The sequence below is a fragment of the Mesoplodon bidens genome, assembly GCF_964165515.1.
Source record: "Mesoplodon bidens genome assembly, chromosome: 17".
In the NCBI taxonomy this organism is placed as follows: Eukaryota; Metazoa; Chordata; class Mammalia; order Artiodactyla; family Ziphiidae; genus Mesoplodon; species Mesoplodon bidens.
This window is the reverse complement of record NC_138174.1, coordinates 18,081,714-18,107,576: the sequence shown is the minus strand read 5'-3', so window position 1 is coordinate 18,107,576 and position 25,863 is coordinate 18,081,714. Positions and strand designations below refer to the sequence as shown.

At 38.6% G+C, this 25,863-nt stretch overlaps 1 protein-coding gene and 1 pseudogene across 6 annotated transcripts in view; one reads left to right on the top strand and one right to left on the bottom strand.

Annotated features, from left to right (window-relative positions):
* The window catches only part of CAB39L (calcium binding protein 39 like), a 102,081-nt gene extending 76,664 nt beyond the window's left edge, over nt 1–25,417 (bottom strand). Inside the window, exons 1-3 of one of the 5 annotated variants that reach the window (XM_081214620.1) lie at nt 25,366–25,417; nt 10,270–10,421; nt 9,577–9,652 (exon numbers count right to left, since the gene is read on the bottom strand). The gene's annotated coding sequence lies outside the window, so the exon portion shown is untranslated. Of the gene's footprint in view, nt 1–2,175; nt 2,260–9,576; nt 9,653–10,269; nt 10,422–25,365 lie in introns of those variants that run through there. The other 4 variants (XM_081214622.1, XM_081214621.1, XM_081214623.1 and 1 more) reach the window with 4 other exon arrangements.
* LOC308605025 (protein ILRUN-like) lies at nt 2,287–3,138 on the top strand (annotated as a pseudogene). Its single transcript has one exon. The product of its transcript is annotated as a protein ILRUN-like (transcript).
* Nucleotides 25,418–25,863: the final 446 nt, after the last annotated feature.

Here is a 25,863-nt window from a genome sequence, read left to right as displayed (position 1 = left end):
GTTCTGATCCAGGTAGCATGGCTCAACTGACTTGCCTTGAACACTGGATGAGAGGTTGGAGTAGTAGTCCCTGACACACAACAAATATTCCGGGGCAAAATTAGGATTGTAAGAGGTCAGGGATGAGGTAATGGAGGCATGAGCATGTATTACTGTTTCCAAGTGTTTTGATACGGAACAGAAGGAGAGCTTGAAGGATTAATGAAAGGGATTTTTGTTGCTTGCTTGCTTTTTTTTTTTTTTAAAAACTCTGAGTAGATTGGGTGGAACAGATTTCAGAAAGATGCAAGATAAGAGGATAATTAGTGAGGCAAGAAGAGTCTTAAGCCCACAGCGGGAGATGGGATCAAGAACATAAGTGGAAAGTTTAACCCCTAAGAAGAATAATATATATCTTTCTAAAATGAAAAAGGAAGAGAAAGTGTGAGTAAAATAAACTGTCCAGGTAAAGAGAAATGAAGTTAGAAAGCACATGATTGTTTCCATTTTCTCAGAAAAGAAGGACTCAAGATCATCTGAAGAGAATGAGAGTGGAGTAATAGAATGTGCATTTGAGCAGAGTGAAAATTGATGTTATCAGAAATCATATAGGGACTTCCCTGGTGGCACAGCGGTTAAGAATCTGCCTGTTGGGACTTCCCTAGTGGCGCAGTGGTTAAGAATCCGCCTGCCAGTGCAGGGGACACGGGTTCAATCCCTGGTTGGGAAGATCCCACATGTCGCTGAACAACTAAGCACGTGCGCCACAGCTACTGAGCCTGTGCTCTAGAGCCTGTGAGCCACAACTACTGAAGCCCGCGCACCTAGAGCCCGTGTTCTGCAACAAGAGAAGCCACTGCAGTGAGAAGCCTGCACACCACAGTGAAGAGTAGCCCCACTTGCCGCAACTAGAGAAAGCCTGAGCGCAGCAACGAAGACTCAACACAGCCAAAAACAAAATAAATAAAATAAATAAATAAATAAAAAGGAAAAAAAAGGATCCGCCTGCCAATGCAGGGGACACGGGCTCAGTCCCTGGTCGGGAAGATCCCACATGCTGCTGAGCAACTAAGCCCATGCACCACAAATACTGAGCCTACGCTCTAGAGCCTGTGAGCCACAACTACTGAAGCCCGCACACCTAGAGCCCGTGCTCCGCAACCACAACAAGAGAAGCCACCGCAATGAGAAGCCCGCTCACCGCAAATGAAGAGTAGCGCCCGCTCGCTGCAACTAGAGAAAACCCTCACAGCAATGAAGACCCAACACAGACAAAAATGAATAAGTAAATAATAAGTTAATTTAAAAAAAAAGAAATGAAGGGGTGCCAAAATAAATAAATAAATAATAATTTTAAAAAATCATATAAATGTAGTAAGAAGACAAGCTAAAGGTTATAACTTGCATACATCAAATTCTAAGCTCAATAGTTACAATTCCACTTACAATTGCACCACAAACAATAACCAGGTGAAATACATGCTATGGTATTCCTCCAACTTCCCAATTCAAGGAATAACAAAGAATGAGGTAAGAAAGAAGTCATGGAATCCTCAGATACAATATATCAATACAATGGCATCATAACCAACAAAAATGGGCTTAGTGCTATAACCATAGTCAGATGGTAATGACTCTCTTACTTCCCTGCCCTTCTTTGCTGGATATATTTTCTGTTTTTTTCCACAGTTGATACTTGTATGAAAAGTTCTTCCTTGAATCAATTAAGAACACAGCATAGCTTTTAATGAAAGAACAACTCTCATCCTATCAGGAACTGACACACGTTCGTTCACTTTTTATAAAGTACGTCATCTTCCAATTTTCTGAGTTTTTACAAACTTTCACTTTGCTACAAATTATTGAAATTAGAGCTATACAAAAAATTTTATGTTGGAAAATCATATTATTTCTGTTATAACTCTTCAAAAGTACAATTTGTAAGCTGGTGCTCTAGAACCAAGAGGGAAAACAGGATCTAAAAAGAACACAGAAAGGACAAAGAGAGAATTAGGCTGAATAAAAGGACAGAAGACTTTGAGTTACAAATTATTCAGTTTAAAATGTCCTGGGAGGGAGAAGCGAGAGGAGGCGTTGGCGGCGGCACTGGGGGGGGCGTGGGGTGGGGGTGGTGCGAGAGTGAGTGAGCCGCTGAGTGAGTTTATCCCTATGGGCAGTGAGAGGCCCAGGGCCTACCTCCGAGGAGCGGGGTCGCGGCGCCAGCTAGCAGCGGGCCCCCTCCCGGTCCCCGGCCCGGCGGCGGCGGCTCAGTTGCGAGGAGGCGGGGAAGCGAGTGTCCGGCCCCAGCCACGGACGGCATGGACATGAACCTGGACCCCGAGCTGATGCAGAAGTTCAGCTGCCTGGGCACCACCGACAAGGACGTGCTCATCTCCGAGTTCCAGCGGTTGCTTGGCTTCCAGCTCAACCCAGCCGTCTGCGCCCTCTTCCTGGACATGACCAACTGGAACCTACAAGCAGCAATTGGCGCCTATTATGACTTTGAGAACCCAAACCAGTGTGCCCTCTATGTCCTTTGTTGAAGATGTCACCATAGGAGAAGGGGAGTCGATACCTGGTGATACTCAATTTATAAAAACATGGCGGATCCAAAATTCTGGGGCAGAGGCCTGGCCTCCAGGGGTTTGTCTTAAATAAGTCAGGGAGGACCAATTTGGACATGTGAACACGGTAATGGTGAGATCGCTAGAGCCCCAAGTGATTGCAGATGTCAGCGTCCAGATGTGCAGCCCCAGCAGAGCAGGAATGTATCAGGGACAGTGGCAGATGTGCACTGCTACAGGACTCTACTATGGAGATGTCATCTGGGTCATTCTCAGTGTGGAGGTGGGTGGACTTTTAGGAGTAACGCAGCAGCTGTCATCTTTTGAAACGGAGTTCAACACACAGCCACATCGCAAGGTAGGAGAAACTTCAACCCGTTTGCCTCTCCCCAAAGGAACCAACAATCAGATGAAAACAACTTAAAAGACCCTGGAACCCCCCGACTCGATCAGCAAAAACACATGGTCTCCCGCTCTTGACCAAACCGAGCAAGATGAGAATAGACTCTCACAGAACTCTGTAAATCTCTCCCCCAGCAGTCATGCAAACAACTTATCAGTCGTGACTTACAGTAAGGAATCTCCTCTACCCTAGGAGATGGCCATAAGAGAGCTCTGTCTGCCAACATCTCACCTGGATTCTAGCACACCTGCTATTACATGAGATCTTGGGGACTGGAATTTCAAATAGCGAATAGCCTTTTCTGAAGTCTTTAATGAAAGGGAAGTCAAACTCAACCAACATCCTTCATCTCCTTGTAGGACTTTAAATAATATGTTTTCATTCACAAAAATAATAATAAAATAAAATGTCGTGGGAAACTAGTCTCAAAGTATCTCTTTCTACATTTTGAAGATTGTTGATAATGGAAAGTACTTTTTGACAAGATATTTAATTTTCAGATTCAAACAGAGACATTGACAGCAAACAACACATAGAATTATAATAAAACATATTCACTGAATGGAAAAATCTCTATGGAATTAGTTCAGTAACTATAGTTGGATTTCATTATCTTTATAAAACACATTTTACCATAACTCTGAAGACTTATAAAACATGATCTAGAATAGGAGAAATGATTATAATCTATTAATAACTACTGACCACAGAAAAATACCTTTAATAAATACAAACACAGAATGGTATCTCGTTTTACAAATAAAATACAAACTAGTATACTTTTCTTGCTATATTAATTCTTTAAAAATATCTTTTAGCCTTTTGATTTCAAAATAAATGCTCACTGTAAAAAAAAAACTAACTTTTTATTTTATATGCTTCTCTATTGTTTGAAAATCCCCTCCCTTCCTCTTCTCTAATTACACTCCTCAAGGTTAACTACTAATAATAGTTTAGTTTTATTCTTCCTGACATTTGTTTCCAGGCAAACACAGACAGACATACATGTTGTTCGAGTATACACACAACTTTTAAAACATGGGATCATACCACACATACTGTTTTATAAGTTATTTGTGTTTCTTAATAGTAGATCCTGGATTTCTTACATGCCAGATTTGATAGATAAACTTCATTCTTTGGGCCTCTCACTGCTGTGGCCTCTCTCGTTGGGGAGCACAGGCTCCGGACGTGCAGGCCCAGCGGCCATGGCTCACGGGCCCAGCCGCTCCGTGGCATGTGGGATCTTCCCGGACCGGGGCACGAACCCGTGTCCCCTGCATCAGCAGGCGGACTCTCAACCACTGCGCCACCAGGAAAGCCCCAAAACTTCATTCTTTTTAAAGAGCTGCATGGTGTTCCTTAATATTGGTGTACCAATTTTGTTAACCACTTCTCTACATGTAGATATTACAGTAGCTGCTGCTCCCCCGCCCCTTCTATCTTATAATCTATTTTTAACTTATTCACTGATAATACAAGTATAAATTAGGATTAAAAATTACGATGCCAGTTCTCCTTTGAAAGAAGCTGTAATGTGGTCATCTAATAGTAATAAACTTTTTTTTACTTTAAATAAAGATTTTGGCCTTTCATCACTGATAATCATATGCAAAAGTTGTCATTGTTTTCCACGCAGTGTTATCAGCAATTCTGAAAATTTTCACATATAACTGATTTTCAAATTAACTACACATTATAGCCTAATTCTCCACTATCACTCAATTACATGTAACAATTCTTTATTGGTGTTTCTACAAGCCTACTGTAGTACGGCGTTGTCTAAGGAATTAAAAATAAGTCTTTCACAAAGGACTTGCCTTCAGGGAGCTTACAACTTTTGGGGAAAAAAACTTAGTTACGTACATGAAACAATTACACCAGAATATAAAGACTGGAGAAAATGTAAAGGGAAGAAAAAATAATCAAGGGACCAAGTATTATAAGGTACAATATAGAGATTACCTAGTGAGGAGAGAAAAGGTAAAGAACTAATGGAAGAAATGGGAATTTAGATACACTTTGGAAAAGTACTAGGATCTGGATAGTGAGATAGAAAAGGGGGGAAGAGACTTCCAGCAAGGTAAAATGTTTTAGGAAAATCTTGAAGACTGGCATGAAAAAAAAAAAGGGGAAACAGTGGGAATGGGGAAAGAAAGAGAACTAGGAAAAAGGGAGAAAAAATCATGGTTAAGAGAGAAGCATACAGGAAAAAGTTTCTGAGATGGAGTGGTGGGCAGGGAGGGTTGTTTGTTGCTTAGGCACATATATTTACTGTCAGAGGAAGAAGCCTGGGGAGAGGTAAAACTAAAAGATCCTAGTGGGAAAAGAAGTCAGTGGTAAAGGAAAGTGTGAAGAGAACAGTGAGATACAGAGATATCCCCTAGAGGGAAGAAGTAACCCAAATGGTAGCTGCTCCCTACACACTTGGCCAAATGTTTCAGTCCCATATCAACCAACATTTAGCATTCAGCCCCTTCATTGGCTTCTGCAAGAAATCCAGGTACACCAAGGATTTCCTAATTTCCATATGTTTTTATTTGTGGGGTCACATTGAGAGTCACATTACACAATATACAGCATTTCACTTGGAAAGTCTCATCTAACATCTCTAGAGGGTTCCCATTCCCCTCCTGCCAGATTCTCCCTGTACCTTTCACTTTTTTCTTCCCATTATTTCTGTCCCAGCTTCTACTTCCAAATTTGTGTACATAACTCATCCTGAACCTTAACAAAACAGGCCCTTCCAATGGACACAACACACCTCTTTAAAAGGCAATTTAACAATCATCTTTTCATACTTGAACAAGCCCCTTGTAGACTCAATATTCATCACAAATGAATTATCAAGGCATTTCTTCCAAACAAATTCAGCATTTTCTGCAATAACAAAAAGTCTTGTGCCAACTACTAAAAGACCGACAATTTCTCCATCTTAATACAAAATCAAAAATACAGATGAAAAGTTTTCACCTTAGTAAAAGAAGCATAACTGTTATAAGAAACAGAACCAATCCTCCTAAGAAATAGAAGATTTTTTAAAACATAAACTACCATTGGCAAGAATGTGGTGAGACAAAATCTCATATGCTGCTGTGTAGAAAATCACTAAGAATATATCTAGAAAACAATTTATCAGAATATTCATGCTCTTTAACATACTATTTCTACTAACAGAAAGCTATCCTGAGAAAATAATCAGAGATATGGCCAGATAGTCAACGATGTTATCGTAATGTTATTTATAATAGGAAAGCCTGGAATGCTTACAAAAAGAAATGGCTGAATAAATTATGCTATGCTACCATCTTATAATAGAATTTAATAGAGGTGTCAAAATAATATTTTAAAGTGTCATATATTCATATAAGAAAAATATTATGTTAAATAAAAATAAAAAATAGAATAAATATGAGTATTTCAAATTCACTTTTATTTATTTTTTAAATGTGAGCAGTTTATTAGTGTTGCTTTGAAACACTATCCATCCCTTTGATTCACTCATTTGACACAGCTGATTACCCCCTCGGTTTTTTTTGTTTTTTGTTTTTTTAATTTATTTTGGCTGTGCCGGTTCTTTTTTTTTTTAATTAATTTATTTTTTTGGCTGTGTTGGGTCTTCGTTGCTGCACACGGGCTTTCTCTAGTTGTGGCGAGTGGGGGCTACTCTTCTGGTGGTGTGCAGGCTTCTCATTGTGGTGGCTTCTCCTGTTGCGGAGCACGGGCTTTAGGCGTGCAGGCTTCAGTAGCTGTGGCACGTGTGTTCAGTAGTTGTGGCACGTGGGCTCTAGAGAGCAGCCTCAGTAGTTGTGGCACACGGGCTTAGTTGCTCCATGGCATGTGGGATCTTCCTGGACCAGGGCTCAAACCCGTGTCCCCTGCATTGGGAGGGTGGAGTCCTACCCACTGGACCACCAGGGAGGTCCCTCAAATTCACTTTTAAATTATATATATACACACAACCATTTGTGTGTCCATACACACATATAATTTTACATAGATAAAATTAGAAGGAAGTACAATGAAATTTTAAAAGTAATTTTCTTTGGGTATTAGGATTGATTACTTTTTTTTCTTTTATTCTTTTCTGTAATGATCAGAAGCGAGATGAGGAAGGGAATGTCGTCATTTGCAAAGCATAGCAATAAGACACACATGCTGTACTGCTGTTGTGGCTCTAAGGCCTACCACCGACATAAGTCGATCTGTGGCAAATGTGGCTACCCTCCCAAGTGCAAGAGAAAGTATAACTGGAGTGCCAAGGTTAAAAGATGAAATGCCACTGGCACTGGTTGAATAAAGTACCTAAAAATTGTATACAGTAGATTCAGGCATGAATTCCCTGAAGAACATCACCTAATCCCAAAAGAGCAGCTGTTGCAGCATCCAGTTCATCCTTAAGGGTTTCAATAATTAGTCACTCAACAAATGTTTAAAAAGAAAAAAATCAAGTTTTCAACCATAGCATTCATAAGTGGAAAAGATGTTTCTTTTTTTAAAAGCAGCAGCTACGTTTCTCTATAAACAGGCATTTTAAATTTTTTTTGACACAAGAAATAGGCATTTTTTAAAATGTAGGCTCTGATATATATAATGTATACACTCTACACTGAATACTCCTTAGTTTCCATTATAACCCCATATTGAGGAAAGTTATGAGTGAAAAGGAAAGGAATAAGTTTGCTGTTGTCCTGATTTTTACTTAGTAACTGACAACTTTAAGGACACTAGAACATAAGCTAATGTGAAGGAAGGGAACTTTTGTGTTTTGTTCACTGCTTTATCCTCAGCAAATATTTGTGAATAAATCTCCAATTGATTTTTTAAAATTATGAATCACATTCCTGTTCTACTATATTCTTTGTCTTGAATAAAAAAGTAAGACAAAGAGGAAGTGCTGACTTTTAAGTGATGAGTTGGGGAACCCATTAAAAACAAATTAGTTTTGGTTTTGTTTTGTTTTTCCTGCCCCTACAAAGGGGATGATGCTTTCTCTCTAGAGAAGCTCATCTTAGGTTACTCTGAAGTGTCCTACTTTAGTACTAACTTTCTTCATAAATTGTATCCTGCTACTCTGATTAAGTCATCTCGCCATCTCTTTTATTTTTCCTATATCTTTTTTCTCTGTGTATGGCCTTCCATGAACAGTTGACCCTTGAACAACTTGAGGTTTAGGGGTACCAACCACAAACAGTCAAAAATCTATGTTTAACTTTACAATCAGCTTTCCATAACTGCAGTAACCACATCTGTGGATTCAACCAATTGCAGATCATGTAGTACTGAAGTACGTATTTACTGAAAAAAATTCACACATAAGTGGACCCATGCAGTTCAAACCTGTGTTGTTCAAGGGTCAACTATAGTTTCTTACTCTTTTTAACTGTGCCTTATATGCTGGTTTAACATATTATTTAATTTTTAAGTTCTATTATGGGATTTTTCATTTCTGATATTCTAATTCATTCTTATTTTAATGTGCCTTGTCATTTTTATAGCCTATTACTCTTTATTTATGTTTTAGAATCCCTCTTTTTTTAAATATCTTTATTGGAGTATAATTGCTTTACAATGGTGTGTTAGTTTCGGCTGTATAACAAAGTGAATCAGCTATACATATACATATATCCCCATATCTCCTCCCTCTTGTGTCTCCCTCCCACCCTCCCTATCCCACCCCTCTAGGTGGTCACAAAGCACCGAGCTGATCTCCCTGTGCTATGCGGCTGCTTCCCACTAGCTATCTATTTTACATTTGGTTAGAATCCCTCTTTTATTTATTAAATATATTTATCTCATGTATTGGATATTTCTAATAGCTGAAATACCTGTAGATCTGTTTCAGTTGTGATTTCTGCTGACTCTTGCTCATAGTGTTTTGATTTTTTCCCCTTGTATGTTTTGTGATTTTTTTTTAAAAAGTGAGTTTATTTGTTAGAATTTTAACTATGATTATTTGATAACTAGGTTGATAATTCCTTCCATGGAGGATTTGTGATTGTTTCTGGTAGGTACTGAAGAATGTTACAGACCCAAGTCTATTTTACATTAAAACTCTCCATTTGTAGAGTTTAAGGACCATGAAAATAGTATAAAATAAGGCCTCAAATCCAAGTGACTGTAAGCAGGTAACCAGGAATTATTCAGGGGGATTTCAACTCCACCCAAAGCTGTATGCCTCTCCAGGATGGTCTCTGATAGGCCCCCTTCACTTTGCAGAACGCAGGGAATTTTCCTCAGTCTCCATTCTTCTCCATGCACAAGTTTCTATGCCAACAGAAACTGAAGGATGCCCCCAAAGTATTCAGTGATTTCAGCACTCGTTTACCTCACAGAATATACTTGCTTGGTTTCTAGCCCCAGAAAGTTTCCCTTATTTTCTTATAGGTTCATCCATTCATTTTAAAGGATTTTTAAAATACTGAATCTAGTATTTTACATATTTGGTGGATGTCTTGTCTATCATACTGCCAGAAATGGAAGTCTATTTAATACTTCTACAATTGCTTTGTAAAATTTAAATCAGGATATTATAATTACTCCTGTAAATTTTACTTTAGTGTGTTAACTGTAGTCTATAAGTCTGTCAAGGGTACTTATAATCTTGACTGAGTTATTATATTAGCTTACCTTAGAAGTTGTGTATCATCTGCAAATTTTCTTCAACTTTCTCAGCCTTCACCAAAGTCACTGATCAACACAGCTTCTGACAAAAAGAAAAGTTTAAAAATTAATTTAAAAGATATTTATAGAAATTTCAACGTTTTTCTTATTATCATGTACATAGAATTATAAATTGAATTTCCATCATAATCATATACAAATGAATCAAATTAAAATAGGAATATCTCCCTACCCCAATTACTTCAAGTGGTAGACTTTTTAAAAAGTAGTACTGAACCAAATAAAAATATTTCATCATTAGGGAAAACCAGTAGAAATGTGAAGGGGTGGTTTAGATGAGGGGAACTCTAGCACCACTGAAATCTCTATCAGCCCTAACCTTCCACAGGAGGAAACCACCTTATCTAAACTAGTATCTTAAAGGCCAATACAAAAAGGTTGTGCAAAGCTTAGAAGAGCTTTGAAGTGTCATGAAGGGAAGCTTTGAAAGGTTTTTTGCTTTTAACAGCATCATGAAAACCCATGCCTGCTAGATTTTTTCTTTTCTGCTTTGCCGTAGTTTTAGTTCACATCTGTCACTAATTTCAGTCATCAATGGCAACTTTTAGAAAATTTCTATCTCCAATATCAGTATGAGGGCGTGTATGTGTGCATGTGTGTATGCTTACAGTTTCCCATTAGAAATAAGAGAAAACTTACACTCTCTCCTTTAATACAATGTTCTTGCATGAAGAACGTATAAACCACTGACTTTGGGTCTGCATCTTTATTTATTTTCTGAGCAGCAACTACTGGTTTAAACAGAACATTTAGCTCTGGATGTTCTTTCTTCTCAATATTTGATGTACATCCTGCAATAATGTGGTAGAAAAAACACAGGCTTTGGAATCACATAGATCTGGGTTTAAATCTCAACATCCCTCTTAGGAAAATAATATCACAAGTCTCAATGGGTAGCTGCACGAGCCAAATTATATAGCATATATATAGTGCCCAGCACAAAGCCTGCTACGTAACCTGTACTCTGTTATGTTAGCTGTCCTTCTGTGTAATTTTGCACTTCATTTCCACTTTGCTCAATCTATCAAAGGACTTTCCAGACTAAATTTTCTAAGTCATAGTCCTGATAAACTACTGTGGTTTTGTTCAACAATTAACATTTTGCGACACTTATTTTACCCAACAATAGACATAAAATACTTTAAAAATAGCAATACAACAATTATACTACTGAATATACCCCGCTAAGAAGATACAGTTATCCCTTGGTATCCATGGGGGATTGATTCCAGCTCCATCCCCCCATGGATACCAAAATCCACGGATGCTTAAGTTCCTTATATAAAATGGCATAGGGTTTGCAAATATCCTACGCACATTGCACATATACTTTAAATCATCTCTAGATTACTTATAATACCTAATACAATGTACATGATATATAAATAGTTGCCAGTATGGGGTAAATGCAAATTCTGCTTTTTGGAACTTTCTGGAATTTTTTTCCCTGAATATTCTCGATCCGTGGTTGGTTGACTCTGCAGATGGAGAATCTGAAGATACAGAGGGCCAATGTACAGTCCAAAATCTATGTTCTAAAGTCACTAAAATTGTCCCGTTTCTTGTGTGGCTATGTCACCAAACTTCTATAGAGTTATGTAAATTTATTTCCTTTGTAGATTTTTCTTCTCTTTCTACCTTTTTACTTAATTTAATTTTTGAATATGTAAACATACATGATTCTAAGATTGAAACCATGTAAACAAGTTATAATTAGAGAACTCTCTCTATCATTGGCACCTTTCCCCTTCCTTCCTTCTACATATTTAATAGATTCCTCTATATACTCTACTGTACCTTTGTTTTTTCCATTTTGTAATATATTCTGCAGATCACCCGATATTGGTACATGGAGACTTTCTACATTCTCTTTATGCCTTCTAGTGAAAAGGGTGACTTGGAAGGAACACCATCAACCTGAAGATTATCCCGTTGTTGCATGTACTTTAATCAGTTCCCTATTAATGGGCATTTTGGTTATTTCCAATCTTTCGCTAATACAAGTAATTCTGTTGTGACTAAATTGATACAAATGTCAGTTTATATTTTATGCCAGTGTGTCCTTAGAACAGATCCTTAAGTTAGATGTCGGGGTCAGAAGACACACGCATATGTGATTCTGCCAGATACTACTAAATTCCCTCCTGGGCTTTGTGCTTTTGTATCCCCACCAGAAATGCATCAAAGCGCCTGTTTCCCCACAGTCCATAGAATATTTTATATAACTACAGATTTTGGTGAGAAAGGCGTTAGTGTAGTTGTGGTTTTTTAGAATAGGTTTCATTTGTATTTCTCTTTGTATGACTGAAGTTGAACATCTTTTATATGTTTTGTCATCTGCATTTTTTTCCATGAAATCTATTTTTATATCTTTGGCCTATTTTTCTAACAGGTTGATGGTAATTTGCCTTGATTTTTGGAGGTTATTTTCATTAAGGAAATGAGCTCTTTGTGCTGTATATTCAAATATTTCTTCCCAGTTTGTCACTTGTCGTTTGACTTTGTTCATGGCATTTTTCACCATGTAAATATTTTTTTAATATAGTGGAATTTATCATAGTTTTAATTTTCTTCTGAGATTGAGTCATAGTTATAAAATCTTTGGCTTACAATTTCATAGACTTTAAATTTGTTCCATGCCTATTTTGCTTTGTATGTTGCCATTGAGAAGTTTGTTGCTAACCTCTTCTTTCTGCCTGGAAGCCCAGAGGTACTTTTCATTATCTTCAAAGTTCAATAGTTTTATTAGCACATGACTTAGTGTTGACTACTTGGGATCAATTTTCCCAGTACACAAGGAGCATTTTCAATACATAGATTTAAATCTTCTGTTACTTCTAGAATGTTTTCATGGATTTAAGTTTAAATATTGCCTCAGCTACTGTTTTTTTCTTCTTAGGAACTCTAATTTTACATATTATCTATATAAATCATTTTCTCTATGACTTTTTACCTTTCTTCATTTAATTTTCATTCTTTTGGCTGTCTTCATATTTTTTCTCAATGCCCCTTATATTCTTTCCATTAGGTATCTTGGACTTTAGCTTCATTTTAAAAGATGATTATGTTTTGTCTTCATTTCGTTTCCTGAGTTCAGTAAATTCACCTTCCATTTCTTCCCTTTTTTTGTCTTGGGGTTCTGAATTTGAGACTTTATCTCTGCAAATGCTTGTTTAAGGGTATTTCATTCAGGTAGGAGTATTTAATTCAGGTAGTTTTCTTTAGCTCTTTAGTTGAGTAAGCTTTGGGGGAGACTTTCTATCAGCTGAAATATTTTGATTCTCATTTTATTTTTTCTACTTATAGTAACCTTATATGGGTGCTGCCTATCATTTTCTGTTCATTCTGAAGGGTTTCAATTTTCCTAAACTAATTAACAACGGTACATAGACAGGAGTGAGGGATTTGCAAGAAATACTGGATTTTTTTTAGTTCAATAGCACCTCCTGTTGGTTTAATAAAGTACAGACTTTTAAAAATCAGTGATTCCTTTTTGGGTGAAAAAGGGTTCATCTATCTTCTACTCTGTTTCACCAAGATCCTTAGTTTCTACTACCTCTTCGTCCTCTTTACCACCAAGCCTCCAGGTAAATGGTGACCCTTCCAAGTCATTCTGTTCCCAGAAGCAATACCTTTCTGAGATGGCCCCTTTGATCCCGTGTACTTTCAAGTCCCTTTTGTCTAAGGAATCTCAAACCTTAGTATTTCCCTCCTTAGGTTTTCTCTTTTTGGAGTTACTTTACTTGCATTCTACTGATGCCAGTTCCTGCTTCCTTTTTCTCTGTTCTGAAGTCTCAACCTCATTTGTCACCTCAGCATGGGGTCCAGAGCTGAGTCTGCTGCATTTCAGTTTATCTGCCTACATAACCATAATTTGAAATTACATTAGTTAGGCAAGGGTGGTGGTGATTCACTTTGCTCTCCTTACAGATCTGCATGTTTGTTTGTTTGTTTTTAATAAATTTATTTATTTATTTTTGGCTGCATTGGGTCTTCGTTGCTGCGCGTGCTTTCTCTAGTTGCAGCAAGTGGGGGTTACTCTTCGTTGTGGTGCGCGGGCTTCTCACTGCGGTGGCTTCTCTTGTTGTTGAGCATGGGATCTAGGTGTGTGGGCTTCAGTAGTTGTGTCTCGTGGGCTCTAGAGAGCAGGCTCAGTAGTTGTGGCACATGGACTTAATTGCTCCTCGGCATGTGGGATCTTCCCGGACCAGGGCTCGAACCCATGTCCCCAGCATTGGCAGGTGGATTCTTAACCACTGTGCCACCGGGGAAGCCCTATATGGTCTTTTAAAAGGATGTATGGAGAGATTTGGATTTAGACAGTTGCCACCATCCTACAGAAAACTTGACCCAGGTTTAATTTTTTAATTTTTAAATTATTTTCTAGTCTTATTACATGTGGTCAAAATTTTGACTTTTTATATTTTGGAACTGATATATTCTTTGTGGTCTAATATATAATAGATTTTTTTTTTTTTTTTTTGCGGTACGCGGGCCTCTCACTGTTGTGGCCTCTCCCGTTGCGGAGCACAGGATCCGGATGCACAGGCTCAGCGGCTGTGGCTCACGGGCCCAGCCGCTCCACGGCATGTGGGATCCTCCCAGACCGGGGCATGAACCCACGTCCCTTGCATCGGCAGGCGGACTCTCAACCACTGCGCCACCAGGGAAGCCCTCCATAATAGATTTTTATAACTGTCCTATGTGCATCTGAGAAGACATATTCTCTATTAATGGATTCAGACTTTGATACAAATCTGTAAGATCTACCTTACTGATTATGTATAATAATGACTAATTTTCTTGGTCCACTTAACCTGACATTTTGAGAGAGCTGTGTTAAAGTCTTCTATTATTAACAGGTTTCTATTCCTTTTTACATCTAGTAGTTTTTACTTTATGAAAACTATTGATGTGTCATTTGGTAAATAGATATTTTAAAAAATCTTCATTGTAAATATAACCATTAGCTTTATATGGGCTATTTTATAATATCCTTCATCTTAATGCTTTTTGAACTAAACTCTGCTTGTCTGATACCAAGATGATGAACCTTGCTTTTTTAAAAATTTGCATTTTTCTGATATGTTTTCACCCTTCCCTCTATTATTGTTATTTTAAAATTATTCTTCATTTCTTATGAACTCCTTTTATTATTCATACTTTTTACAACTGTATCTTTTGCATACAGTGATCATTAAGTAAGTTGAGCCCATATACAGTTATTAATACACCTGATATATTTAGTGTTGTGATAATGATTCATGTTCTATTCATTTTGTGTGTGTGTACAGATAAGTACATATAGAAAATAAATATATATAGAAATAAAATACATATAGAAAATGTGTGCATATCATTACATAGTTCTCTTTGCTCTTTTTAGGGTAGGTATTTCTTTTAGTATTTAGGAAAGTTTTTGCTATTGGGGTTAACTCTATAGTAATATCTTTATACAATACTCGTCATTCCCCTCCCCTCTTTTTAAGATACTGTTAGTTCCCTGCGATTAGCAGTAACAAAATTAGTAACCTCCTCTTCTCCCCCACCATCTAGTTTTGATCACTGGTATTACTTTTATTAGCATTTTATCTTACTCATCTAAGTATACATACTTATTTATACTATGTTTATGTCCATCAGTCAGCTTCAAGTGCTCTCCTTTACCTTACAGCTAATTCCTATGAGGCAAACAACCACTTTATTCTACTTTTCACTTATACTCCCCTACCCCCCTCCCTTTTTCTGTGGGCTATGTTATTTCTACATCATCAGATTATACAACATTTACATACCATTCTACCACAATTATTCCCATCTTACAATCTTAGTGCTACACAATATATACTCAGTGCTTACCACCTGACCTCATGTCAAAGATTCTCCAGTCATTTCCTGGTTGTCTGAAATTTGTTCTCTAGTATATTCTTCAAGAAAGATTCATAGGAACAATATTCTTTTGAGTTGTTTTATGTTCATGTATGCTTGTTAATGGCCTGAATTCTTGAAGTATAATTTGGTGAGATATGGAATATTTATTTCCTTGAATATTTAAAAAATGTTGCTTTGTTATTATCTGGCATGAAATGTTGCTGCTAAAAAAATCTAATCCAGGACTTCCCTGGTGGCGCAGTAGTTAAGAATCTGCCTGCCAATGCAGGGGACACAGGTTCGAGCCCTGGTCCAGGAAGATCCCACGTGCCGTGGAGCAACTAAGCCCATGAGCCACAACTACTGAGTCCATGTGCCGCATCTACTGAAGCCTGTGTGACTAGAGCCTGTGCTCTGCAACAAGAGAAGCCACCACAATGAGAAGCCTGCGCACCGCAACGAAGAGTAGCCCCCACTCACTGCAACTAGAGAAAGCCCACGCACAGCAACGAAGACCCAACACAGCCAAAACTAATAAATAAATTAAATAAATAAATTTTTATATAAAAAAATCTAATCCAGTCTAATTTTCTTTCCAGGTTTACTTGGTCTTTTTTCCATGGGTGCAGAAAGATTTTTTTTTCTTTATTTTTAAAATCCAACAATTCTACAAGAATCCTTCTGTGTTAACTGACTGTTCTGGGTTGAATTCCCCAGATGCACAGTGTGCCTTTCAACGTATACAGATTTAAACCTTCTTTAAAGTTTTTCTGAATTATAGGTCTAATAGTTGTTCTGTTCCACTGTGTTGGTTTACAATTTTTTTATCATGGTAAAATAAGCAACATAAACAACAATAATAAACAACAAAATAAACAACATAAAATGTACCATTTTAAACATTTTTAAGTATACAATCCAGTGGCATTAAGTATATTCACAATATATTTGTTAATGTTACATAACCATCACCTCTATGCTTTGGTTTAACAAAACCAAATACACTTCTAATACACTTATTTTGGCTCTCTGTCTGTCTTGTCACTTTCTTTTCTTTAAAAAAATATTTATTTATTTATTTATTTGGCTGCTCCGGCTCTTAGTCACAGCACATGGGATCTTCATGGGATCTTTGTTGTGCCATGCGGGATCTTTAGTTGAGGCATGTAAGATCTAGCTCCCTGACCAGGGATCGAACCCAGGCCCTCTGCATTGGGAGTGTGGAGTCTTAACCACTGGACCACCAGGGAAGTCCCTATCTTGTCACTTTCTTTTGGCTCCTTTTCAAAAATCTTTATGTTTGATTTTCTTCAATTTTCTCTTATCTACCCTTTATTTCTCTTATTGTGCTTTCTATGATGTATATTCACTCTTGTTTTCTTTCTAATTTAATCATCATTAAAAATATCCTTTTTTCTGCGCATCCCTGGTGGCGCAGTGGTTGGGAGTCCACCTGCCGATGCACGGGACACAGGTTTGTGCCCCGGTCCGGGAAGATCCCACATGCCACGGAGCGGCTAGGCCTGTGAGCCATGGCCGCTGAGCCTGCGCGTCCGGAGCCTGTGCTCCGCAACGGGAGAGGCCACAGCAGTGAGAGGCCCGCGTACCGCAAAAAAAAAAAAAAAAAAAAAAATCCTTTTTTCTAATTCTTTCTGGAGTTCTGCCAGCTCTCATTTCACATCCTTCTATATAGCTTATTCACCTCATTTCTGAGCTCCTTTTATTTCTGATTTGTGTGGTTCTTTCAGTTTTCATCTTTCCCTTAATTTCTCTTTGCTTTATTTTGAAATATTTAATTACCATTTTCATCTGCTCTTTGGCCACTTTTTTTCTGGTGTGTTTTCATTATATGATGCAATGCTCCATGGCTCATTTGGTTTTTTTTCTTATGATAACTTAGTATGTAATTATCTCATAGTCCCTTTTCCAATATATTTATATTTTATCCTAGACTAAGAGGTTCGTTCCTGTGTCACATTGTACGGACATACTTCAGTTTTTAAGATTCATTCCCCAGTTGAATATCTGGGTTGTTTCCAGTTTTGGGTGATTACAAATACAACTGCTATAAATACTTGCAGAGAGGAGACTACAGGTTTTCATTTCACTTTTCATGAGAAATCATACAGCAGTTGTTGGGGAAATGCAAATTAAAGTCATAATAAGATGTCACTTCATATCTCATTATAATGGCTAAAATTTAAAAAAAAAACACAAAAAACTGATAATTCCAAATGCTGGCAAGAGAGAGAAGCTAATGGAGCTCTCATATCTTGCTGGAAAATTTCAATCTAGGAGTGGGATTGCTAGGTCATATAATAAAGGTATGTTGGATTTTATAAGAAACTGTCAAAGTCTTCCAAATGGCTATAGTACTTGCATTCCCACCGGCAAGATTTGAGTCCTGTTGCTTTGTATCCTTGCCAGCACTTGTGTTCTTTTCTTTTTCTTTTTGTTTTGTTTTGTTTTTTGCCATTCTAAGAGGTTGTATAGTGGAATCTCACTGCATTTCCTCAATTACTATTATATACTTTTCTCATGTAACACAAAATAATGATCATTTTTCTATGTCATTAAACAGCCTGTATCACTAAATACCCTTTGAAAATAATCCTTTTAAAAGGTTGAAATATAGCCTATTGTGATGGGTGTGCCATAATTTATAAAACCATTCTTCCACCATTGGGTAGTTTTTATTTCCAATTTTTCACAAGTATAAGATTACATTGTGATCAAAAAGTTTTGACTCCATCTCCATTTTCACAGAAACTTCCTAGAAAGGGTCAAAGAGTATACATATTTATGTCTCTGATACATTCCGACAAATTGCTTTAAGTATTTATTTCTTTAATTACAAGTTAAATACTTTTCATGGAAGCCGTTTGTGCTTGTACTTTTTTTTTTTTTTTTTTCGGTACGCGGGCCTCTCACTGTTGTGGCCTCTCCCGTTGCGGAGCGCAGGCTCCGGATGCGCAGGCTCAGCAGCCATGGCTCACGGGTCCAGCCGCTCCGTGGCATGTGGGATCTTCCCAGACCGGGGCACGAACCCGTATCCCCTGCATCGGCAGGCGGACTCTCAACCACTGCGCCACCAGGGAAGCCCCTGTGCTTGTACTTTTGTCACCATGAGTCCATGTCCTTTGCTCATTTTCTGTCAGGTACTGATGTTTTTATATGTTGATTTGTAAGAAATGAATACACTCGCCAAAAGTATAGACCACACTTTACATGTAAAGCAATATAGGCCTACCTCTGACCTCCCCACTCAATTCTTTATTCTATTTGAAAAATGAAATATACATCAAATGAACATTTATCAAATATCAATTACATACAAACATGTGTTCATCAGACTCAGGAAGTAGTCTTGCCTTCCAGGGAGTTATTTTGTTTCTCACAAGCTTGTAAGAAGCAAGTAGCATTGTATAAAATGCACAGTTTGAGTATAGCGTGATTAGAAGAGATTGTGATTGAATGAAACCTATTTATACTTTAAGAGGAAGTTGAGCTAGGCATTGATTACTTTCAAAAGAAAGTAATTTTGGAATATGGAAATCATTTTTACACACAGAGAAAAGGGAAGTACCAGTCCCTAGGTCTGCAAGTGATAGGCCATGAGCACAATATTTGAGGGTCACAAGCAACCCACCTTACTTCTCCCAAATGTAACTGAAGGAACCTAACAGAATCATCAAAAGTTCAGGAAATCATAACAGAAATGATGAAATTGTTACTTTATTTTGTAAAGATATTAAAAATAACTTTCTAAAACCCAAGGTTGAAAATAAAATTCTACTCCTACTATCACTTGCAAATATTCTGCCCACTCCCCACCCCCATACATTTGAGCCTTTAAGTTAAAAGCCTGTGGCATATAATGGCAGGAAGTGAAGCAGCCATCTTGGTCCACAAGATGGAGCTGTATGAGGATGGCAGAGCAACAGGTTAGAAAGAGCTTGGGCCCCTGACAACTTTTTCTAGCAAAGCTACCTGGTCAGCTCATACTTTTACATAGGAAAGAAATAAATTTTTTATTTTATTAAAAAAATATTATTTTAGACCACAATTATTTTTCAGTTTCTCCATCACAGAAGCCAAACCTGTATCTTAACTAATACAAATTTCAAGTTAAGGAGTATGGGCTTTGTCAATCATACAATGGCATATAAAATGTCATTAAGAAAAAGAAAAGGAAGGCCTAAATTAGAGCAGTGGCAGTGAGAGCAGAAAATGAAGAAAGCCATTTTGGAGGCTAAAGCTACAGATTATACAGTTGGGCAAAAGGAGAGGTAAGAATTTGAAGTTTTACATCTGAGCCACTCAGAAGATGCTTATCCCATTAATCAAGATAGGAAACATGAAAGAGGAATAGTATATAAATTGAGTAGATCTAATTGTCCAAAAGGCTGTGAGAAATGTGTGTTAAGTGCTTAAGAGAGCAGAACTTGACTTTAGAATTAGGGCTCATTTGCACAAAAATGATGGTTTAAACAGCAGGAACAAATGAGATTTCAAAGGGAGAAGTCACAGTAAAGGCAAAACTTTAGTGTTTCAGCTCCCCTATCCTTTAAAAAAAACAAAATATATAATAATTTAAAGTTTACTCCTTTAAGTGAAATATGAATGTCCCATGTGTTTACCTCACAATCATTTTCAGTAGTTAATGGATATTCTCATGATTCAGGCATCCAATCAATTTCATTGATTAGCTGAACACCACAAACTGCAGTAGTTATTTTGATCGTATTACATAGGTTTTTTTTTTTTTTTCCTGCGGTACGCGGGCCTCTCACTGTTGTGGCCTCTCCCGTTGCGGAGCACAGGCTCCGGACGCACAGGCTCAGCGGCCATGGCTCATGGGCCCAGCCACTCCACAGCATGTGGGATCTTCCCGGACCGGGGCACGAACCCGTGTCCCCTGCATCAGCAGGCGGACTCTCAACCACTGCGCCACCAGGGAAGCCCTGTTTTTCTTTTTTTTTTTAATTGAAGTATAGGGACTTCCCTGGTGGTCCAGTGGTAAAGACTCCATCTTACAATGCAGGGGATGCAGGTTCAATCCCTGGTCAGGGAACTAAAATCCCACAGGCTGTGGGGCAACTAAGCCCACGTGCCACAAACTACAGAGCCCACGTGCCCTGGAGCCTGCGTGCTACAACTAGAAAGAAGCCTGCGCACCGCAAGGAAAGATCCTGCATACCTCAAAGAAGATACCTTGTGCCACAACTAAGACCCAATGCAGCCAAAAATAAATAAAATAAATAAATAATAAATCTTTTAAAAAAATAAAAATGAAGTATAGTTGATTTACAATGTTGTATTAATTTCTACTGTACCACAAAGTGATTCGGTTATACATATATACATTTATTATATTCTTTTCCATTACGGTTTATCTCAGGATATTGACTATAGTTCCCTGTGCTATGCAGTAGGATGATCTTTATATAGTTTTAAGTCATTTTTTATTTTTAGTCACATCATTTAATTTATTCCCATAATGGACCTTATTGGTTGAATACCAGAAAAATAATGGTGAAACATACCAAATTAAGGAGGAATATAGAAATATTTCTGAAAATCTCAAAATGTTCCCCCAAAGTGACATTTATATGGTCAAAATTATTTACAAAGCCCAGCAAGGTATTTCTGGTACTTCAAAAATAAATTTAGGGCTTCCCTGGTGGCGCAGTGGTTGAGAGTCCGCCTGCCGATGCAGGGGACACGGGTTCATGCCCCGGTCCAGGAAAATCCCACATGCCGCAGAGCGGCCGGGCACGTGAGCCATGGCCACTGAGCCTACGCATGTGGAGCCTGTGCTCCGCAACGGGAAAGGCCACAGCAGTGAGAGGCCCACGTACTGCAAAAAATAAAAAAATAAATAAAAAATAAATTTTAAAAGAGGAATGATTATTATATGCAATTTAGTACGAGGGGAAAACCTATCACATTTTAATTTTTTTTTAATAAAGAGGTGCTTGTATTGTTACTTATATGTGGAATCTAAAAAATAAAACAAATGAACAAATATAACAAGCAGAAACAGACTCACAGATACAAAGAACAAACTAGCGGCTACCAAGGGGAGGGGCGTGGGGGGAGGGGCAAAGTAGGTGAAGGGGATTAAGAGGTACAAGCTACTAGGTATAAAATTAAAAAGTTACAAGAATGTAATATATAGCACAGGGAATATGCAACTGAGTCCCCCTAAAACTGAGTTCCTCTGCTGAGTTTATTAACCTCTCTATCCAAAACTTTATTCCCTTTCTTGTCCCACACTGTTCCCCTCAAGATAGAATATCAAACAAAACGGGGTACTGAAATCAAGCAGGTCCTTGTGGGGAGGGTCCTCCTGTGTATAAACCCCCTCCATTTCCCCCATTTTTTTTTTTTTTTTTTTTTTTTTGCGGTACGCGGGTATCCCACTGTCATGGCCTCTCCCGTTGCGGAGCACAGGCTCCGGACGCGCAGGCCCAGCGGCCATGGCTCATGGGCCCAGCTGCTCCGCAGCATGTGGGACCTTCCCGGATCGGGGCACGAACCCGCGTCCCCTGCATCGGCAGGCGGACTCTCAACCACTGTGCCACCAGGGAAGCCCTATTTCCCCCATTTTTTGTTTGTAAAAAATGTCTTTAGTCTCCCAGGCTTTCCCTGAGTTCCAAAGAGCAGGCACAGGCAGTTACTAATTAGGGAAATGAGAGAATGCAGAAACAAAGGAAAAGCAGTTAAACAAGAAAAATAATGGCAGTAAAGTTCAGCGATAAAGCAGAGTCCTAGTTCCTCCTCAAGGGATATACATAACAATCTGACAGATATCTTTGTCAGGAACTAAGGCCCCCCACTCACCCAGGTGGAGGACAGTGACTACATTCTCAAGCACTAGACCCCAGACTGGTTGGAACCAGAAGATTGATGATTGAGATTCCTGAAATGTCATCCTGCTACCTCACCACCAACCAATCAGAAGAAAGTCATGAATCTTGCAGCCCTCACCCCTAAATGTTGCTTTTAAAACTGATCCCCTGAAAACCAACCAGGAGTTCGGGTCTTTTGAGCATGAGCTGCCCATACTCCTTCCTGGGCCCTGCAATAAATGGTGTACTTTCCTTCACCATACCCAGTGTCAATAAATAGGCTTTGCTGCATGGCAGGTGAGCAGACTCAAGTTTGGTTCAATAACAAATATAGTCAATATTTTATAATAACTTTGTATGATATGTAATCTATAAAAATATTGAATTACTGTGGTTTATACCTGAAAATAATATAATAAGTCAACTATACTTTAATAATAATAAAAAAGAAGTGCTTATAATCACTCTAAAACCTTCACTCATAAAATCATTTGGGTTTTTTAAGTACCAAACACAAGAATTCCAAACAGGTTCTGAGAGCAGTTTTTATTGACTTTTTTATGCTCTTTTAGATAAAGAGATTCTAATATACATTCTGTCACAAAACATATTCATTTAAAAGGTATCATCAAATTTTTTCTTTTACAATTAAACGGTGCATCACTTGATAATGGGAAAAAAAATCAAAATTTGTATATATGAGACTGCAATAAAAAATAATCTCTAACATACCAATCTAAGTTAAATGACTTTTACTTAAAGTCACTTAACATTGTTCATGCAAAAGTGATATTTTAAAAAATTTCTACAGATCTTCAGATTATATATTATGAAATCTAGAGAACTGTATTCTTCAAAGAAAAATCTGAAGACACTTACCTAATTTGTTATTTTAAAATTACTTACATACAGAACATATTTATGCAATATAGTAAATGTAAACGTAGTATTTTGACTTTAAGTTGTGTTAAAAAGGAAATAGATTGGGATTGACATATATACACTAAATGTATAAAATGGATAACTAATAAGAACCTGCTGTATAAAAAAATAAAACTAAAAAAATAGAAAATAGAAAAGCAATAAATTTTCTTCAGCAGAAGAGAGCGAAGGCACTAATAAGTTTGGTATCATTTACTGAGATTGTACACTTTCAAGAAAAAATGGCAACTACAGCATTATTAGTTGAGGGTTCATTTTCATTATCTAAATTTCCTTATAGTAGGATCTCATAAACAGACCTCACAAAAGGTTTATGCACCTATCCTCATTATTACTCACATGTATAAAGTGGAAGCAACAAATAAATTTAGTTCAAATTGAAGGTCAAGTTTTCCAGAAAGCAGATTAAAAAATTATGTTTCAGTTAGGCTAAAAAAATGTATATATCCATACCTCCCAATTACTGTATGTTTTAAATTTATTCAATCAACAATTACATTTTTGAATATATGCCAGTAACTATGATATGTGAACGCTATCCAAAAGTTTTTGCAAACATTTACTGAGCAGCTACTTTGTGTTATCGGTGTTTGTTAGCCACCAATCGCTTACTTTTTTTTTTTTTGGCTGCACTGCACAGCTTGCGGGATCTTAGTTCCCCAAACAGGGACTGAACCCGTGCCCCCTGCGGTGGAAGCACAGAATCCTAACCACTGGACCGCCAGGGAATTCCCACCAACTTTACTTTGATAGCCTAAGCCTAAACAGTCCTCCCTGGAAATCCGCCCAGGATTGGTTCCAAAACTCTCCGCAGACACCAACATTCCTTACGTACGTAGTAGCTCAGCCATCAACTCAACACTAAGTTACTGATACTTGAACTCTTGCAACTTAAATTTTTAAGACTCATGAATAAGAAGTAAAATTGTAAAAGAAAATTAATTTTCAATTATTATTTTACTGCTGTTCTCTTTGGTATTCCTGCCATGGTACTTTTGAGTTGGGTTAACAGTTAACCTTGAATAAATGAAAACTAAACTCAAGGCAATAAGTGTCTTTGCTTTCTTCTCATGAGTGTCAAAACTGCTGAAGTTAATCACAGAATATTAACCTTTTAGCTAGGTTTTCAGATCCGATAAAATTTCCCCTCAAATGAATGACCATGCGTGCTTTCTACTTCGATTTTTTAAAATAATGAGGAAAAGGAGGTAATTCCTGTCTCCCTCCTCCCATCCCCAAAGAGCTGAGAAGTTAAGATGCTTTTTCATACAAAAACCTCTCCCTACCCATGACGAAGCAACCAAGGATGCCAAGGCAAACCCGGAGATTCCTAAATCTTCAGCAGATTGTAACAAGGAAAACCAAAATTTGACAAATTCTTCCTTCATTTCCACTGTTTCTGCAAAGATCAACCACTTTCTTGCTTTTAAAAACAGACCACTGCAGGAATGCTGGCTGTACACTTAATGAATAAAACTGCCCTAACGCAGAACCTGACGCTCACTACTACCGAAGGAGGGCCTTAGTCAGAGGTTAACTACCGAGTAGGGCAAACATTTTAGCAGTCACTCCCTCGCAAACGACAGAAAATGAAGACGTCTCTTTCGAATCTGAGGACAGTCGTGAGGTATCTCCCCCTGTCCCCTTCCATTACCAGTCTTGTTCCTTTCTGAATCAGGCAGTCCATCAGCCAACCTCTTTTGTCAGTAAAGAGGGTTAATGGTCAGAATCTTTTCGAGACAAAGATTATTGGAATAGTTCCCTGGAAACCAAGGGATCACTGTTAAGGCATCAGAGTCCTCTCCAAGCCCCGACAATAACAAACCAACCAAAGCCTGCAATCCCCATCACCGCCACCATTTATCGCTCTTCCTAGCCAGGGCTGAGACTCAGACCAGGAAAACCTTTCCCTTTCAGGGAAGTAAGAAGGCGCCAGGTCTGTTTCCTCAGGCCCTTCCTCTCCTCCACTGCTCCCTCAGAACACCTCTACATCTTGAGCTGCTAAGTACGCTTTCAACCGCCAAGCAGCCCCGTCCCAGACACACCCAAGATGGCTCCAACCACCTACCAGAGGAAACAGCTGAGCCACCACTCCAGCGATGCCGTCCTCTCGACTGCGGATATCCCCATTGGTCCATTCAGAGAGCGCGAGACAACCCGAGAGTTCTGACAGCCAATCGGGAGACGGCGCGCTCCGGCGCTGCCGCGTTGCCGACGGTACGCGCGCGGAAGTTCTGAGGCGTGGGCCCAGTGGGTGTGCAGCCAATGGGCTCCGGGCCAGGTGGTGGGAAGCTTCAGTGTCCGACTCCTCCCATTTCGGGTTCGCGTTAGGCCTGGCCGTTAGGGTTTGGGCGGCCCTCCGTCCCGGCTGAAGCGAGGCGGGACTGTTTTTGCCGAGGTGAGGTCTAGTAAATGGTGAAGTACTTCCCGGCCAGAGGACACCTGGGGCCGTGGGGTCTCGGTGGCGTGCAGTGGGAGAGGAGTCAGACCCGCGGGGGAACCCAGCCTCGCCAACGGAGCGGAAGGAGCGCAGCCCTCCGGTCTGGCGGGCGGCGTGGAAACCGCA